Source organism: Platalea leucorodia, assembly GCF_965183815.1.
Source record: "Platalea leucorodia genome assembly, chromosome: 10".
NCBI lineage: Eukaryota > Metazoa > Chordata > Aves > Pelecaniformes > Threskiornithidae > Platalea > Platalea leucorodia.
Window position 1 is genome coordinate 17,571,781 of NC_138832.1, and position 20,218 is coordinate 17,591,998.

General features: G+C 44.0%; 1 long non-coding RNA gene across 1 annotated transcript in view; it reads right to left on the reverse strand.

Moving 5' to 3' along the window:
- Positions 1-16,080, reverse strand: part of LOC309595780 — a 55,936-nt gene extending 39,856 nt beyond the window's left edge. The window contains exons 1-4 of the long non-coding RNA XR_014229317.1: positions 15,257-16,080; positions 12,606-12,675; positions 2,144-2,247; positions 1,476-1,571 (exon numbers count right to left, since the gene is read on the reverse strand). This is a non-coding gene — a long non-coding RNA (uncharacterized lncRNA). The remainder of the gene's footprint in view (positions 1-1,475; positions 1,572-2,143; positions 2,248-12,605; positions 12,676-15,256) is intronic.
- Positions 16,081-20,218: the final 4,138 nt, after the last annotated feature.

The window sequence follows — 20,218 nt, forward strand, 5'->3', positions numbered from 1 at the left end:
TGAGAAGAAAAGCAAAGGGGTAAAATAAATAAAAGGTAATGCAAGACATTCAGACAAATAATAATAAAAATTCAAGTCCAGAAGGCACATGGGGTGCTATGAGTGAAGCAGCCTGAACGGCTCAGAGGCATACAGCAGCCAGGCTAATTTATCGAGATAGCAAAATGACATTTTCTAAAACAAGCTATATTAATTATTTGCCTCAGCGCTCCTGAAGGAGAAAAGAAGCTGACAGAAAATGACATGTCATATAATTCTCAGGGTGACAAGGAGGGGAACTAGCAGAGATGCAAGGGTTGAGGCCTATATATTCCTCCTGTGCTACTTGGCTGCCTAGGGCAAAGCCTTTAATTGATGAATACAGACAACATACCAATGACATGCCAGCGGTGCTCTCCGATGGGGAAGGGTTCTGTCTGATCATTTTCATGAAGCTCAAGACAATCTCTAGGTCTGACTCTCCTTTGCCACAGCCTTCATGTCTTCATTTCTGCCTGCACAAAGTGACTATGAAATTCTTTCAAATAAGAATTCTCCTTTTTTCTTAGTGGCATCTCAACACTCCCTGTTCACAGGTATAAATGTCTAGACAAGGTGCAAAGAAAAAATTCAGGCATGAACTCATGTCACTATTCACAAGGGAAACAGGTCAGAAGCCTTTTCCAAAGTCACGTGAAATTAACAGTGGGGAGACCCGGCCTTCATCAAGTTAGGCACAGCCCCTGGGAGCTCTTGCTGCCTTGCTGCAGGGTGAAGGGGTTGCTGGCTTCCTTATACCGAAGGGACCTCAACATAAGATAGATTTCCAGAAGAAAAAAAAAAATTTAGATCATAGTCAGTTTTTCTCTCAGCATCAGTGTTAGCTCCATTTTTGCCTTTTCATAACTCACTTGCATTACAAAATAGCTCCCCTTAGTGACTGAGGGGACCCGTGCATGTATCCTGTGCAATGTGATATAACTGCTCTCTGTTACACGAATGCCTACAGATTAGTGACTGCTTCCGAGGGTCTCACTCCATCCCCCAGCCTCCAACAAAGTCAACAGCAATACTCCCATTGCAGGAAATTGCACCTGCAAGGACACGATATTAGAAGATTTATTTAAGTATAACCAACTTACCTGAGCTAAAATTGGGGTAAATAAACTCGTTGTGATTAATAAAGAGGGATGCATCAACCCACCAAAAAGCAGAATGCAAAACTCTTTGTCATGCTTTTCCAGATTTTAAGAGCTACATTAATGTTCAAAGCTGGAGATAAAAAACAGTAAAACAAGACCTGCATCTACATTTGGCATTACTGTTGTTTTACTTTCCATAAGCATAGAAAGACTTTTGGATACCATGGTACATAGATAATGAGATTGCAAGGTGTAATGTTATTTAGAGTCATTAAGAAGTAGAATTACAGACAAGCTTTATCAAGATCTGTTTAACCACACAGGTAGAGAAATCTTGAAGAAGTGATAACATACTTGCAGTGAAGCTCTTGGAAGCTGTAATAATCCAGAAATTGTCTGTTCTTCTTGCACATGTCTGACCAATTCATTTGTCAGCTGCACATTTTCTGCCTACAGTGAAGAAAACGACATTGCATAATATTATCATCATATACAATGCAAGCAGGCATAGTTACTTATAGATAGATGAACTTAAAGGCGGGGGGAAGGAGGGGAATAACAGATAAGCTAGAAAAATTCCGTAAACATATTTAAGCAAAAGAGCCTGAAATGAGGCTGTTTGAATTCCCTTTTTTCAGATGTCAGTGAGCTGGAAGATCATGGCAATTGCTCACTTTAGATACACTCGAGAAGGTAATCAATAGAGAAGAGAGAGTAATAATGCAATTTAATTTAATATAAATAGACTAGGATAATAAATCTCTCTCTAAACTAAGAGATAAGTTCTTTCCCATTATGTTTCATTCTATGCTTCCAAAACAGCATGTGTGTGAGTCTCTGATGCAATATGAAAAGTGCAAAACTAAGCTATAGAAGTACGCATAGAGTACCTGTAAAATGCTATAACTAAGCAAGAGGTCATGCAAGACAAGGATAAATTTTTCCTGTTGACATTTTATAGATGTTCTTTTAGCTCTGAGAAACTGAACTGCACTACAAGCTTCACACAGTAACCAACATACCTGAATCTGTGATATCTTAGAACATCGCATTTTGGGGCATCTGTAGCAAACTGGTAAGAGATGAGGATAGGATGTTGTTGTAATTCCAAGTGACTGGAAACAACCTAGATCAAAGCACTCCTGTCAGCATGTAAATAATTACATACTCCAGCTTAGTCCAAAACCCGTTGTCTTCACTGGGGGACTCTTGTTGAATCACGTTCTGTGAGTATCGACACAATTTCTAAATTCCTGTCCCAACAAATCAAACACAAGTAACATTTTCTAGGCATGGCTTCTATTAATTATGCTGAAGTTCAGGTCAGGAATAAACAAAGGGGGAATCATTTTAGTGCAATGCAGAAAAAACTGCACCTATTGCTTGGGGGATAAGAAAAAGGAAACAAAGTGTATCTTCAGTAGCCACAGGTTCCAAAATCCCAAAGTCATAAGTAACAAAAAATGTTTATATAAATATTACATTTCAGATCTGTGCTTACACTAGAGGCAAGTGAAGCTGACTCCAATATGTACCAGAAGTTTGCAGGTATAGGAAAGTATAGTAATCTCTAAAAAGAGATTACTCTAGGGCAGGCTAAGAAGCAAAGCCACACTTCAACTGCACTACGTACAATGTAAATCATTCCAATACAAAAGGATAATTCAGGGATAAAGGAAGTACAAGAGACAGGCAGGACATAATACAGGAACACTGAAGTTGTTGTTTTAGAAGGGTTTAGAAAATAAGAACTTAAAATTCTACTCCAAAGAGGTGCCGGGCCATCCTGGGGTCCAACACATCCAGATACCCTACAAGATCAGCAAAGCTTTGCACGCTCCTGGCTGCTGCAGATGGTACAAGCGATCAGTGTCCAGGGAAGTGAGGTGGCTCTTCCCAAAGAGCAAGATGACTCTGAACTGATGCTTGTGCATGAAAATAGCTTTCAACACAAGATCAGCCGGACCCCAGGCTAATCAATAATTTCAGGATGGCAGTATGTAAGGGCACGTTGTGCTGGAGAGAAGAGTTGATCAATGCTTCATTATACTCTGGCACTCGATATCGGATGCTGCAGGATGCTCCTAACTGCACGCATTGGAGTGGTGCTTTTTGCCACAACACAAAACTCTCAGTAAAAAGCCAAGATGAAACAGAGTCCATGGGTAACCTACTGGTCTGTCAATGATTCTTGTCTCTGACATCTTGTCCAAGCCCTGTTGCTGTTTCAACTGCGCTAACAGTTGCTTTGTGGCAAACCAACTCTGTAAAAACACACAGTGACAAATTCTGGTCCTAGTTGTCCCCTCCAGCTCCATCTTGCAGATGAGGCAATGGAAGGAATCATAGAATGGTTTGGGTTGGAAGGGACCTTTAAAGGTCATCCAGTCCATCCCCCCTGCAATGAGCAGGGACATCTTCAACTAGATCAGGTTGCTCAGAGCCCCATCCAACCTGACCTTGAATATTTCTAGGGATGGGCCATCTACCACCTCTCTGGGCAGCCCGTGCCAGTGTTTCACCACCCTCACTGTAAAAAATTTCTTCCTTCTATCTAGTCTGAATCTACCCTCTTTTAGTTTAAAACCATCACCCCTTGTCCTATCGCTACTGGCCCTACTAAAAACCTTGTCCTGACCTTTCTTATAAGCCCCCTTTAAGTACTGAAAAGCCACAGTAAGGTCTCCCCAGAGCCTTCTCTTCTCCAGGCTGAACAACCCCAGCTCTCTCAGCCTTTCCTCATAGCAGAGGTGTTCCAGCCCTCTGATCATTTTTATGGCCTCCTCTGGACCTGCTCCAACAGGTCCATATCCTTCCTGTGCTGAGGACCCCAGAGCTGAACGCAGTACCTCAGGTGGGGTCTCACCAGAGCAGAGTAGAGGGGCAGAGTCACCTCCCTCGCCCTGCTGGCCACGCTTCTTTTGATGCAGCCCAGGATACGGTTGGCTTCCTGGGCTGCGACAGCACATTGCCAGCTCACATCCAGCTTTTCATCTACCAGTACCCCCACGTCCTTCTCCTCAAGGCTGCTCTCAATCCCTTCATCCCCCAGCCTGTATTGATACCGGGGGTTGCCCCAACCCAAGTGCAGGACCTTGCACTTGGCCTTGTTGAACCTCATGCCATTGAAATGCCATGACTGATCCTGTTGTCTGGCTTCTGATGGGATCAAAACACGAGCTATAGGAAAAGTAAACCAAGGCAGTAAAAAGTGACCATCTTTTGTATCTTTGCCTTGAATACACAGAAATTATGTTCTAGGTTCAGTCTTAATCTCAGGTCCCTTAGAATTTTTGTAAGTTTTCCTCCAAAGCTCTCCAAGAGACCTGGCTGAGCAGCAGGCTGAGAGGAGTTTCTGACAATGCACACTGGAAACGGGCACAGGAAAAAACAGCTCTAGTGAGTTTTACATACACCTCTGAGACTACGACCATCCCAGGAGAATCTTACTTCACCCAAGAGCAGAGAGAATCCCAATTCCCAGACGAGATGATATACTGATAATTCACTGGTATCTTGACCCTCCCTCTGGTATTTCCCCTCACGGAAACATCTTGGGCCACATGTTAAACAATTCTCTGCACCTTTCTAGTAAAGTGTCTGGTTCTGACCTGAAACCAGTGCTTCAGGATTGCTACTGGATCAGACAGTCTAGCTCTGTTTTGCCTGACTTTTGTCCAGCCTCACATCCACGGGTCATAAAGATAACACAGAGATGAGGAGAACCTGGACCTGTGGCTGATGGTGCAGAGGACAGCATGCAAACCAGCTGTCTCTTCCACAGCTGGGTTAGCTATGCAGTGTGGGCACATTTTAGCAAGCCAGAAGAACATATGGGGTGCAATCCTCCACAAACTGGTGCCAGTTTCCTGCAGGTAGGGCACAAGCTCTTTTCTCATCATCACTTCTCTAGCCATCGCTGCTTTTGGAGGATATTTCCTTCATTCCCTTAAGGTATTGGCACTGATGGAAAGTGTTTATAATCCTCCTTGCCAATCTTCCATTATATTCCCACAGTTTATTAACAATTTCGTTATCCAGGATGAAACAGGAACCCACTTGAAACAGCAGCTCCCAGCCACGTTGGTAGGAGAGCAAAATGATGGATAGTTAGCCAGAGGACTAGACGGTCCCCTGAGGGAACCAGCACACAAGCACTCGTTTGTAAAGCACTGCCAAACTACGGAGGTCAATAAAATAGGCAATGTGACGCCTTGCACAAAGAAAAACCACGTTGTTCAGCGTCCTGTCCCACAGAGCTACTTCCCACTTAGTACAAGGTCAGCTGCCCTGAGCTGTGTGCCAAAACACAACTGGAGTGCCCAACTACCCCGACTTCATTATTCCTGTCCTTTCCACTCCTCCTCGCTTGTCAAATCTACTTCACTTTCAGTAAACAGAAGCATTTGCACACTATGACACTACCTAATGTCTCACTGCAAACTTAACCCAGGGCCTGCAGGCTGCAGGTCTGAACCCTGGCAGGAAGGCAGGTACAGTTCCTAATTCCGGGCTCTACATCATAGCCAAGGACTCTCTTAGCAGAGGTCCTTGGGCCAAAGGGCCCAGATTTCTGATGACAGAAGGAAAACAGCCTGCTAACTAGAACAGGGGGCAACCAACTTTTGCTGGGGTCCCCAAATCCATCCCAAGTGTTCAAAAAAATGGAAACTGTTCACTAGTTTGTGTTAATTTAACACTGTCAGGGGACAGCAACTCTTCTGCCATCTTGTTCACCAGGGATACCTTGCTGTTTTGCCTACAGGAAGAGTGAAATACCTTCAACTGGCAAGTTCGGCTACAGAACTACAGCAGCAGTTGCTCAGTGGAGCAAACAAGGAATAAAACAGATTTCCGTTTTGTTCTAACCATCAGCAAGGGGGCACCAAGTTAAAACCTCAGGTTTCTTTCTGATATGAATTTAGGGCTCTGATTCATCAGCACTTTCAGGCTGAGGTGCAGCAGCTGAAGAGGTCAGGTATAAACCAGCAAGAAAGGTTATCTCCTCAGCTGTTGCAGCCAGTTTCACACAGATTGTGAACTGAAGGCTTTGGGCACCGCATCTCCCAGTGTAGCATGTTCACAGGCTGGAGTCAGTGGTGGTTTAAGTTACAAAACAGAGCTGTGAACTGTGAGGGCTCAGGAACTGAACCATTGCCTGCTCTGCTACAAGTGATGCAATCTCTGCAGAGGAGCAAGGGCTGGCTGGTGACCTCACACCCATTAGCACAAATTGCTGGGGTGATGCATCCTCAGCATCCTGGATTCCTGCAGCAAGTCAAAAGGATGCTGAGACCTTGACTGTTCAGTCACCTTTGAAAATAAGTAGTGTCCTGGAATGCACAGAGATTTTGGAAAATGGATTTGATATACATGCAAAGCCTTTTGTGCTACCTACAGCCAGATGCTCCTGCGACTCAGAAGTTATTTCCTACCCTTTGTGTCTGTTTGGCTGGATGCCCAATGGGTTCACTCTCAGTCTGAGGTGTCACCTCTATAAGAGTTATTTACATGATCCTGTCAAATTTTATGTAAGATTCACACCTAGATCCTACTAGACCAGTTATTTTTGCCTTTTTTCCTCCTTGGACTTTCTGTAGAAACCAGATACAACACAATGTTCATACAGACTGAGTAAAAAGTTGTTCAGACAGGGAAGGAAACAGAAGTTCCCTTCTTGCCCTCTGTCCATTTACTCTTGTTTTTTCTTAGCTACTACCAATATTTAATGTCTGAAACAAGTTCATTTCAGCTGCTTTCCTGGGATGCTGCAGAAAACAGTAACAAAGTTTTTGGAGATGACTAAAGCTCCTGTAATCTCAAAAAGCAGGCAGGCAGCAGCAGCGATGATTATTTTAACGCTGCCAAAATACAAACCTGTGTGTGGAGCCCTGAAAGCTCCAGAGACACCTGGGCTCGACAGCAAGAAAGGGCCAGCCAGCAGGCCGGCGGTCCTGCCACTGGCAGCAGCAGTCCCCGGGCGACCCCCTGCCAGGCTGGGCCCACTCCCCCACAGCTCGGGCAGGGGTCGGGGCCACCCCAGAGGCCGAGGGGCAGGAGAACGGAGCCAGGGGTGGCACAGGCTGGGCTTCCCAGAGCTCACAGCGTGCCTCATTGGAAGCAACGGTGGGAGCTCGGGCTTGCTGAGGTCTCCCTCGTCTGTCTGCTGTCACCGTGAAGCTGAGAGCAGCACTGAGTTAGTTCACGATGAGCTTTCATTATCCATCAAAGCCCTGGTACTAACTTAAGACCTTACGGCTCACTAATACTGGCATGGCATTAGTGAGGTACAGAAAGCAACCACTTGTGAGCATAGAGCATGTTTTACAGAGAATCCCACTCATTAAATTTTCATTTCATTAAATGCAATTTCATTTTCATTAAATGCAATGGAGTTCTCTAAGTTCAACTCCCCTTTCTATGCACTTTCACTGTCTCAGAAACAGTGTTGGTCTCAAACAGCCACAGGCAGTGTTATTAATATATCAGAGTTCCGTTGTGTCTCTAGTAAACTTCTTAGGGCTTCCCTGAAACAGGAATCCTGCCCCAGACAAACCTGATCAAGTTCTCCAGACCAGGACAACTACTAGCAAGCCCAGGAGAATCACACTGTCACAAGACTGGGCAGAGCAGGACAAGGGCCGAGAGGAATGAAGGGCTTCAGGCAACTGTGGGCAGCTGCCCAAGCAAGATGGAGAGGGGCTGTGGAGCCTGGGGAAGGGAGAAACCCTGCTCAAGTCCACATGGAGCTCTCATCTGAAGGTGGAAGGTGTCCCATTCGCTCCATGGAACAGTGCTAATGCGTTGTCCGACCCAGGGGACAAAGGAGCTTTACAGCAGTGTGGTTGTGCTTGTTTAGCTGAAGATAGAGAAGCACTGGCACTACCCACAAGATACATGCCTAATCATGACAAGGGGGCAGGAGGAAAGGCAAAGGAAGCTGGAATGCAAACTGCGTTTGAATTGGGTTAGCCCAAAGCCTGTAACTATGTTAAGGAAAAGCCACACTGAAAATTCAATGGCATCCCTAAAATAAAAGATAAGAACTGCTGGAGTCTAACTCCAATTGCTGAACTTCAAAGCAAGGGGATTTCCATCTTGTTTTAAGTGAAAAGTTCAATAGGCTCAAATCCAGCCACTTCCATAAACCAAGCAGTGGCTTAACCCATCTCAGAGCGATGGATAAAGCTGGCTTCTAATGGATCGTTGTCCAGAGATCAACTGTCTCCAGTCCTTGAACCCACAGTAAATGCCTAATGCTGCATTGGAGCCCACAACCAAAGACGTTCAGACAGTAAATCAACAGGAGAAAGTTTAAACACATCTTCTATTTTTACCAGCCAGAGGTTCAGCAAAATTTCTTCAGTGACATTTAAAAGTGAGACATTTGTCATCCCATCAAGGGCTGCATAAAAGTGCAAAAGCACTCAGGCGGTGTGCCACCACCTGAGCAGGAAACGCCTGGCTCCCCACGGGGTCCGTACGCTACATCTGCAGGGCAAGGACCAGCCCCCCCCTTGGCCCGGCTGATGCCCTGTATACATCTCCCAGGGAACTAGGAAAACCCGCTGGTGAGACACATCCCATTTTCAGAGACTTCTTACTGGAGCAGGGAGCTTTCCTTCTCCTGTACTATACATCCTGGGCAGGGCTGGCCTGTCAGGAAGTATTTTGACTTTGGGGTGGTTAGGTTTATGCCACATATATCTCAGTGGTCACTCAGCTGGCAAAGGATGGCACACCCCTGGCTACAAATCTCTGTAACGCATCTGGACTCAAGACACGATGCTCGATGGAGGCAGGCTGGCTTGTGGATCAACTCCACACCACTCACCTGGGGTGCAAGACGGGCATGCGCCGGTGGGTTTCCGCCAGAAGCAAGTCATCTCTCTCAAGATGTTCACTGTAACATTTGCGTGTGCAGAGGTTGTTCCAGCTCTCTGCCACTCCGTCCCTCCGCCTCCTGGGCCTCCCCTGCACCCAAGCACAACTAATCTGCTCAATGTCACTGTGAGTCGATAGGACCGGGCAGCTGAGCATGTATTGCTGCTACCATCTCACAGCCCTTTGTGGGCATCTGTCAGCATCAGTACAATCAGGTTTGGGGAATCACTATTTGTGTGCCGGCTTGTTTCCCTCCCAAATATTGTTGAGGAGTGGGTATGTTTTTGATGGGGGGATATAGTTGGATTCTCTCTTAAAATGCCTTCCTGTGCAGGAATTCATTCACCTTACCAATCTTGCAGTATAAAGTATCCTCTGCAACTCTTGCACCCATCTTATCAGTTGGCTCAAATAAAGAAAGTAAGCTTTGAGAACTTAAGCCCTTAATCATGGGGAACCCAAATGGCTTTTCAGGAAAATTCATTTTCTTGTCTATTTTGACAGAAAGTCTTCGCATAACTGAAGTGACACATCTATTTGATGGATGCTGCCACAACACTCAGCCTTTTCACACTGAAGATTCATGGCTCCTAGAAACAGGTAAGTATCATTCACCTAAGAACTGGGATCCCAGCTTCAATGGAATAAACAGACCTTTCCTGCATCTACTAACCACTGAAGCATTTCCTGGGCACAACAGACTCCATCAGTGCCAAAGAGAGAAGGTCACTGCACAAAGAGAATCTCAGAGCAGCAGTGGGTGCTAGCAGTAGCCAGCTTTGCTCACAGAGGTAAAATGACACCTCCTAGAGAGAATCCCTTTAATTCCCCCAGGTCTGGGGTGAGTTTTAATTCTGAAGAATGGAGCAACGTTTATAAAACCATCGTAGCATTGAAATTAACAGGGTTGCTCCTCCACTCAGCAGGTTTGCAGAATCAGAACCATAACCAGTGTCTTATTTGGAGAGAGTTCTGAAAGGGACAGGTTATTTTTCTTAGTGGCTGTCTCTCTGTTGTTATCTGCCCCTCGCATCTCAGTACTACTTCTGCATTCATCAGCAAGGCCAGTTAAAAATCGCCTCAACTGCCGTTTGACCAAGTGCTTATCTGCACAACTGCGCAACCCATACCATCAGTTAGCAAAAAACAATTTCCCCTGGCTACTAGAGACAGCCTAATTACCTAATCTGACAGGTTATTAATGGTTCGAGTCAACAAAAAGTATAATGGATGCTGATAAGCACAAGCTGCCTGGACATTTGGCACGTACAACCCACCTAGAAATCACTGCTGTGAAAAGCTGCCACTGGCCACAGGACTAAATTGTCTGATCTCTCAGGGTTTCATTTAACAGGTCTATCAACATGATAAAGAAGCAAACTAGCAAGTTTAGTCCATTAATGAGGACTGTGAAACAGCCTAACAGGATAAAAGATATTTATGTTGCAGGTTAATATAAAAATAAATCTCCGCTTCACTTCTCTATAATTACAACACCCTCCCCTTTTACAGGGCTACTTTGGGGACAAAAATCATGTTATTGTCCGTACTAGGAAGGAGAGCAGTACACATGAGGGTTTATGAGGAAATGGGCAGCAAGAGTCAAGACAGAGCCATTTTTTAAAGCATTGTCAGCCCTCCCATAACTCACCACAACTGCTGCACTATTTCATGGGTCTGTTTTAAAGACCCAGTTACCAGACTCACATGATCCCGTCAGAATCTCAGGTTTTCATTTGAAAGAGGAAAAAGAGATATATCCCTTGCAGTTACTGAGAGCAGTGCACACGTGTACCCTGAGCGGCTCCAAGCCAGCAAGCATACAAAAAGGAACTCATGCTATCAGTTATTGTAATCTCAGGGTTTTCCGGGCCACTCTTGTAACCATTTGGCACCTTTCTCCTGAGGTATAAATGCCTGGAAGTAGCAGCATTGAGGCCGTTTAAGGATGAAGAGAAAGAAACAGATTTGTCCCGTAGGCTTCAACTTCTACTTAGCACATTCTAGCACTGACTGTTGCTGGAAAACAGCACCACAGCGGCAAACAGCAGCTCACACCTTCAGCACCCATGAGACAGGTTTTTCACAGATAGATAACTATTTAACTTTAATCTGGTTCATTGGCTTTTTTTTTAATTAAGTAGAACATCTTTCATTATGTTTTGTTGCTCCAATTCCCTGTGAGATCTTCCGTCCACCATTTCTGCATGTAGTCCACTTCTCAGCGTAAGCATCCATCCTCTCATGCAGTGAAAGGGCTTAAGGGGGCTACTTGAGCAATCAATACTCCAGTAGATCTTATGTATGTTTTGAGACATGTCCCATCATTAAGCAAAACTTTACACCAGTGAAATATTTATCTCTGTATCTCTGCAGAGCCCCAGCAACATGACAGCAACACCTTGGAAACATATGAGAGGGGACACCTACCCGCTTAAGTGCACCCTGGATAACGTTTGACTGACACATAACATGGAGATATTTCAGTTCAGGATGTTCCACATTTACAACAGCTTGTACTCCCTGAAAATAAAAGTCCTGGTGGCTCCCTCAATGCTTGCATTTCTTAGAGCACTTTAGGCCTAAAGCCCAGCTTCTAATCCAGATAAGGCAACCATTGATTTCCTGTTTTTTTTTTTTTTTTTTTCTATGCCAGCAGTAAAACTACAGACATCTACATACTCATTCTGCAGCAAACTCAAATTCTTTAAACCACAGCAAAGGGAAACGCAAAGGAATTTTGACTGGAACTGCCAAGAGAACCACATCAAAATCAGAGCATTTCATTAACGTTACAATCTTTCACCACCTTCTCAAAATCATGACGCATCTAGCCAACACCAATGCTTCATATTGTCCACAAGACTACTGGTGATATTGGAGGCTGCAGACATTAAATGGATATAATTACAGCCAACAGAGAGGGCAAGTCATGATATAACCTGCAGGATGCTATTAGCCTGGGATACTACTGTTTAGGCAGTGCTAAAAGGTGGCTTCCCTGTTCTAACATCAGGCAAAACAAGATGCCTCCCTCAAAACACTCCATAGGAAGCTTGGAACTCAGAAAGTTCAAGGAAAACAGTCCACTGCTGCCAAGCAGGTCCATCTGGCCAAAACACTTCCCCAACAGGCAGCTGTTCTGCTTGAAACACATTTTTACACCCTGGACCCCACATTTGAACACTGCAAAGGAGGCAGCTGACGTTAAGGCAATTCAAAGAGGGTCTTCCCCTACCAAACAGGGCTGCAGATTTTTTTTAAAGAAGTGAAAAAATTAGGCAGCAATACCATCGTTGCTTAACACTTAAACGATTATTGGGCCAAAAAGGCAGTGATTCTGTTGTGTGAGGTTCTGTATAAATGACCTAGACCCATCTCTCTTTTGTTGTAACTGGGTAACACAAGTCATCAGCTGTAACCACTACATAACTGCTCACCCATCTGACGTTCCTCACTTGCCTCTGAGTATCTTCAAGATTAGGCTTCGTACCAGTTCATTACTGGAGAGTATCTGGGGGTCCTGGAGGCCCTGGACACTCCCGCAGGTACGCATGCGTGCAATAACGCTGCAGCCTATTACAAAGACTTGAAGCTTACTATGCACTGCCAGTGACGTCCCCTTCAAACCAGGCTCCTGGCCCCACAGATAACATTGCATACTGCTCCACTATAAAGACAAAAAAAAAAAAAAAAAAAGTAAATTCTTCTGTAAGTGCATAAACATTTCCAGCAAAAAAAGCATTCTCAAAAATGGTATTATGAAGTCCAAGAAAACACAGCATCTTTACACAGCATAGAGTAACCTGCAGTAATCTGGGGCCTTGTTCTCTATTGCTATTCCTTTTCTAGAGTAATAATGCACATAATTTCCACCTATGGGATAAGGATCTTCAAAAAAGGATCTTCGAAATTCTATCTAAATGTTTTGTACGCTTGAAGGTCAAGAAAGCCAACAGGGCACAAAATGAATGCATTTTCTACTATTGGATTACAAACCTGCAGAAGACTTAAGAACATATAAAGGAAAAAATACACCAAGTGGCATGAAGATCTGCAGGAGGTGGCATAAAAACTTTAACCAGTATTAGTCAAATAGCCCTAAGCTGTTCTTTAATGTGCATATGTAAAAATCAATCAACAAAGCATATATGTAACTGTATTTCACCATTCTGCATTCCCTGGCTGTTCGAAAGCTACAACAGAGTACAGCATTTAGCCTTACTTTAAAAAGCTATTTGCTTGGGCTGTGTTTTGACCTCAGAAAACCTTTTACTTTCATGCCATTTGAGGCAACGTGAAAACTCTCCTTTAATTCTGTCACAAGATGCTAAGGAAAACGTAGACACTCAGCTTCCCTCAGTGTTACGAGCAGTTTTCCCCAAACTTTTTTCACATTTCCACATCTACCACAAGAGGGAGCAAAGAGTTCACCTTCCTGAAATTCTCCATTCCAAAGAAGAGGTAGAGATAAGCAGCTCGATGTTGTCATTACCTAGGACCAAGCTCAGGCTAGGAGTTTACAATGTTTTTATACAGCACACAGGTCCTCAGAAAAATAAAAGGTCCAGTTTTTTGCTTTGAGAACGGTGTCGCCTCACATCTGTACTATGCAGAGCTCTCTTCAAAGCTAGCAGATGCTGCAGGGCTCACCTGAGGAACAGGCACACAGAGTGATGCCACAGGCTGGTAAAATCAAGACAATCCTGATGAAAAGAAACCTGCAACTTCATCACAGCAGTGTGAACAGGATGTTTGCAACAAATTGATACGCATTTCCAACCATATCAGATACGCGTGTTGGGGCAGGGGACAGATGAGGAAAACTACACCCTTCCAACTGCACCTACTGCTTTTAACTGCAGTGTACAGTGATTTCTCATTAAAACACTATCAGAAAATAGCTCCCTAAAAAAAAAAAATCCCCCTAAACCTCTTCTTCTGTAGCATACATGACCACAAAGAGGGATCAAGCTCTTTGTATAGAAGGGTCCCCCAGTCATTCCTTCCTTCTCTCCCTCTCCCCCTCAGTCATCAAAACTCTTTTTAGGTTCTACTGTTATGAAACTGAATAGTTATAATGATGAGAAATGAATCTTAAATCCAGGCAGTTACAGGGTGCTGCTGAAGTATTATGACACCACTGTTAAAAGCAACAGCTAAAATCCCATTCCAGAGGAGCAATCAAGTAGGTGCTTAAGGCCACTGACTTCCAATCTATAGCACTTCTAACTACACCATTGTTACCACTGGTATCAAACACAGCAAGTTAAATACCCTTACACATTGCTGGATAAAGATGGACTAAATCCAGATGTAGATTTTCTAGGAGGAGGAGAGGAGAACTGAACTGAGCCCTCTGCCTCACACTTGCCTTCCTCCTGGATAAGGTTACTTGGCTGTAGCTATCCAACTCTTTGCTCAGATCCAGGCTGCATTTCATAGAATCACAGAATCATTAAGGTTGGAAGAGACCTTTATAATCATCAAGTCCAACCGTTAACCGAGCACTGCCAAGTCCACCACTAAACCATGTCCCTAAGCACCACATCTACACGTCTTTTAAATACCTCCAGGGATGGGAACTCAACCTCTTCCCTGAGCAGCCTCTTCCAGTGCTTGATTAACACTTTCAGTGAAGAAATTTTTCCTAACATCCAATCTAAACCTCTTCTGGCACAACCCAAGGCCGTTTCCTCTTGTGCCATCATTCACAATTGGTTTCCGACATGTGGATGAGGGGTTTGCTCAGCTCAGGTCTTAGCCGCTTAGTTGTTTCCTTTTGATAATTCACTCCATTCCAATTACACAAAGCTAATTACAGAGTAATTTTATACAGCCTTTGCTGTTCAGAACTGGTTTGCAAAATAAAGAAGCCAAGTGACTAATAACTGCCAGTATCTCTTCCAGGCTTTCAATCTGTAGAACCAAGTCACAGACTCTTCACAACTTAGAACAACAAACAGGTGCCCTTTTGTTTCTAATATCCCTGTGGAGTTCTGAGAGGTCAGCTTGGCTGGAGACCACAGTTACTTCCCTTTGATAGCGACAGCAGCTGCCACAGCTACCACCAGTGGCAGACTCCAGGTGCTTGCTGTTACCAAGCGCGCTACAGTTCAGAATGACACGTTTTCAGTTGAATGCAGACCAGGCCTGATTCCCCTCGCACTTGCACCGTTAGCAATCAGAAGCAGAACTGCTGCGGTCAGAAAGGTGTGCAATGACCCCCCGTGCCCTGTCAGACTCCATACCTCAGTAAATCCAGCAGCGGGAGTTCCCAAATCACCCTGTTACCAAACGCGGGGCTCGCCAATCCTTAAAAAGACAAGAAAGAGTCAGAGAAGCAATCCACAAACCCGTGCAGGAACCTCACTACAGCTACATCTGTTTTGTAGTAAACTTCTTGGCTATTAAGGAATAGCATGAGCACACAGGCACACTAAAAGAAATGTACTACTACAGACTTTTACCTACTGATAGGCTGCTTCGCTTACAATTTTGTCAGAACAGATGCAGACGGTATGGATTTCTACAGTTATGCCTACTATAAAATGTTTAGTGTATTAAAGTGGATGCATTAAAGGGATAGTCTGATAGTTCAGTCAATAAGGCTGAACATGGGCAATCACTTTATATACACAGCACAGCCCACCACCTTTCCTACATCATTCCATCTCTCCACGCCTCAGCTCCCCATGTAAAGTGATGGCAGCAGCAAAAAGTGTTATAAACAGGATGAAGCAGCAATCACTTACTCCAGTTGTGGAAGGGTGAGACAGGGATAACACAGAGATTGTAGCAGGGCCTCCCTTGCACATTACCAGGCAGTTCACACTCTTCGAAGGTTAGTGACTTGGGTCCCTCTCTGTAAACACTGAGTTGGAACTAGTCATAGCACCTGCAGTGTTTGGGAAGAACTGGGTATCTCCATATCCGCATAAGGAAACCCCAGAGGACCTCAGACAACACTGAAGAACATATCTGGTAAAGACTAGTTTCTAAAGTAGTCATGATAACTCGTATGCAGAAAAATAATAATCAGAAACAGATTTTTCAGTGCTCATTTTGAAGCAAACCCAAGTTTATATTCAGGGGTTTAAAAGGTAAAATGCTAAGTATATATTTCATGGGTACAACCCATTTTACAATCATAAATGGGTAAGCATCAACTATGAAGTATTTTAACCACAGTCAGCTTTCCCAGAGATAATTTATTAGCAAAGTTCAATGCTTAGCAAAGACAGTATGACTATTCCAATTTTATGTATGAATAAATGAGGCACAAAGATATGTGATTTGTCCTGGTGGGCCAGCAGAAGAACCAGGAACATGGTCTTCCAAGTCTAGTCCAACATTCTGTCCACTTAGCCTCTATACAAAGTAATTTGGAAAAAAAAGAGTAATTTTCACTGTAGGAATGTGCAACCATGATAGAGGACTGACACCCCTCAGAAAGAGTCAAAAAGGAACCCTTGAACAGAGACACAAACTGGCTTGTTAATCTATTATCTGGCACTTTGTCTTAAGAAAAAATAAATTGTGTTGTTTTTATTTATCCTTGGACTCGTGGGCCCCTAGGCTCTACCAGGTTTTTAAGTTTTTCTCCATAAATGCCAAGTCTCAAAACTTTTAGAAGATAAAACATACATTCTTTACCTTCCAGAAGAGACAAGAGCCTCATATAATTGACCCGAAAAGGGGTGGCTTTAGCAGACCCAGTAAATATTACAATATTGTAACAGCACTGCCAGAGGTACCCATGCAGCAAAGAGCTCTTCGCTTTTCACCTTAGAGGGTCTGAGAAATAGTGCATTAGAGCAGCTGCTGAAAGAACACTTAGTACAGTATGTTTAGGTTGTTCAAGGTCTCTCTCACAATACTTTATCATATAATTTCAACAGGAACCTCTTACATGCCCGCCCTTCCTGAACAATCTCCTTCAAGAACCAAACGCACAAAGGGAAGACTGAGGCTCTCACTTTATTTGCCTGCATAAAATAAAAGGCCTGCAGAGGGAGAAAAGAACAGATCTGAAATTAAGACTGCAAACAGATTTGGATGGGGACACAACAGAAGGGCATCTGCTCCAGGCTGGTTGGTGAGAATGAGCACAATGACGGCAGCGTCCACCATCTCAATACGATGGCTTCAACGGAGTTAGCCAGCAACACCCCAATTCTTATCTCATTTGTTTTCCAACTAGTATTTTATTGTGCTCTTGAATATGCAGCACAGAAAGGGAAGCTGATTTGCCATGTATTGTGCACACATTTTTTTCCAAGCAGTCAGGTATGCCTAATCAGCAAAAAGCACTTACATTATTTTCAGAAGTTATTAACTGAAATGGGAAACCAGCATACTGTGATTCCATTACGAGAGAGTTACTGCACTCAAGTGCAGCTGGTGTAATAAGTATCAACTGGCTTGAGAGAACCTAGCTATGCCAGCTAAGGCTCTGTCCCACAACACTGAGTCTTGCAGTTCCCCAGTATTTACAGGATTGCCACACATAACCTAGATCTAAACCCATAAAAAGGAAGAGAGGTGCTGATCTTCAAGTCCACCCAGATCTTCAGGCAGCTGTGTAAAACAGAAATACAATGAGATACCAGTCATATTAGTAAGAATACAAAACAATCTGGAGATTGGTATTAAAGATGTTCAGCACCTTTCAGGACCTGGTTCTTAGAACATCAACTAAAGTTGACTCAGAGCTCTCGTCATGCTTTATCTGAGTTCTGCACTTAAGTCTCTAATAAGCAGTCATCTTCTTTCTTCAAGCCAATAAAGATCCATGCTGAGCTGTCAAACTAACTCCTTGGACTTTCTTCAAGAAGTTTTTCCTATTAACCTCGTCACATATTTTACCTCAGAACTTTCTTTCAATATAAATATAGACAGGCTTTGTCTTCTAAGCCTAATTATTAAACTTCATTAAAATATATTTATGTATTTAAAGCACTACAAAGAATGCTGATGCACATAATCAATGTGCCCTTAAAACAAACCAAGAAAGCACAGCAAATACCAGTCCCCCTCATGCAGCTGCAACTCTGCTGTCATCACAAACATACACATACGCTTCCTTTCATCTTTCAAACACTTTGTGGACAAGGTGAGCTTTTTCATTCATCTGCCACATTTTACTCTCTATGGGAGCCAAAGAAAGCCAAGAAAGCAGTAGCAACAAGGTTGGTTAAACATGAAATGATGAAAACATCATTTAGATCACACTCTTTTAGGGCATTTTTCAATGGCATTAGGCAGCAACTACAACACAGGTTGTCCAGCTCATGACAAGACACAATACAACTCCAAAATACCAAGTCGAAAGTCCAGTCAGCAGTGTAAATGTGACTCGCCTGACAATATCCAAAAAATACACGTGTGGTGGGTTGACCTTGGCTGGCCATCAGGTGCCCACCAAGCTGCTCTATCACTCCTCTCCTCAGCAGGATGGGGCGGGGAGAAAATAAGATGGAAAAGAACTTGTGGGTCAAGATAAAGGCAGTTTAATAAAGCAAAAGCAAAGGCCATGTGCAGAAGCAAAGGAAAACAAAAGATTTACTCTCTACTTCCCATCAGCAGGTGACGTCCAGCCACTTCCCAGGAAGCAGGGCTTCAGTATGTGTAGCGGTTGCTCTGGAAGACAAACGTCGTAATAATGAATGCCCCCACTTCTTCCTCCCTTCTCTTGGCTTTTATTGCTGAGCAGACGTCATCTGGTACAGCATATCCCTCTGGCCAGTCTGGGACAGCTGTCCTGGCTGTGTCCCCTCCCAAGATCTTGCCCACCCCCAGCCCACTGTCTTTGGGAGTGAGGAGCGGAATGCTGGAGAGCGCCTTGATGCGGTGTGAGCACTGCTTAGCAGCAGCCAACACACTAGTGTGTTATCAACACCTTTCTAGTTACCAATACAAAGCACAGCACTATGAGGGCTGCTGTGGGGAAAATTAACTCCATCTCAGCCAGACCCAATGCCATCTCCACCCCTTATTCCATACCATTTGCGTCATGCTCAGGTCCCACATAATTTGATACATACATATACATATACATATATATATCTATCTTCTAACCATCCCATTGAATTTAATTCTCATTACTGAAATCCCTTCTTACCAACACTTACACAACTTATACTACATACTTAAACCATCTTTATACACAACATATAGATTTATATATTCTCATTAACTACTATCCTGTCTTTTAACAGATACATATTATTCTCCCATTCCGTGGGTTTCCTCCACTCCTCCAAATGTTCCTAAGAACAGGCTATGACTTGGGCCTCATCTGTCAAGATGGGTGCTCAGGACAGGAGAAGCAGTATGTTCGATTGTTGGGAACCAGCACTGGCTTGGTTTGAGTCATCGTTGCACTCGTCCAGTTCCTTGTGAAACTCACTCTTCATCCATTCAGGTCATTCCTGCTACCTCCCTCCCTGCAACATACAACACATAACTCACATCACAGATTATTTTTCCCCCCCTTGAGGCACACACCGGGTCTCCTCATCCTTCTGCATTACCCACCAAGTACACCCAGGTCCTTGAGCGAAGACAATCCCATGAATGGCTTTGCCTTTTCCCATGGGAGGAGCAATCCACATCGCCTTCCCCAGCCACTTCCCTGTGTGCACTACAAGGACCTTATCTCCTCCTACTGTATGTAGGGGTTTTGTTTGGGCAGGACCAGGACAGTTAGCAGATCCTCTGGTGTTAGCCAGCCAAGTGGCTTCTGCGAAATTTGTATCCCAGTGCTTCCATGCCCCATTGCCCAATGTTCTCAACGTAGTCTTTCACAGTCCATTTTCTCTCTCAATCTTTCCAGAGGCTTGTGGGTGACAGGGGATGTGATACACCCACTCAATGCCACGCTTCTTGGCCCAGGAGTTTATGAGGTTATTTCAGAAATGAGCCCCATTGTCTGGGTGCCACATTGGTGCCAAAAAAGGACTGTGGTGAGTTGACCCTGTCTGGACACCAGGTGCCCCCAAGCCACTCTATCGCTCCCCTCCTCAGCGGGACAGGGGAGAGAAAATATAACGAAACACATGTGGGTCAAGATACAGACAGGGAGAGATCACCCACCAATTACTGTCACGGGCAAAACAGACCCGACTCAGGGAAATTAATTTAATTTATTGCCAATCAAAACAGAGTAGGGTAATGAGAAAATAAAACCAAATCTTAAAACACCTTCCCCC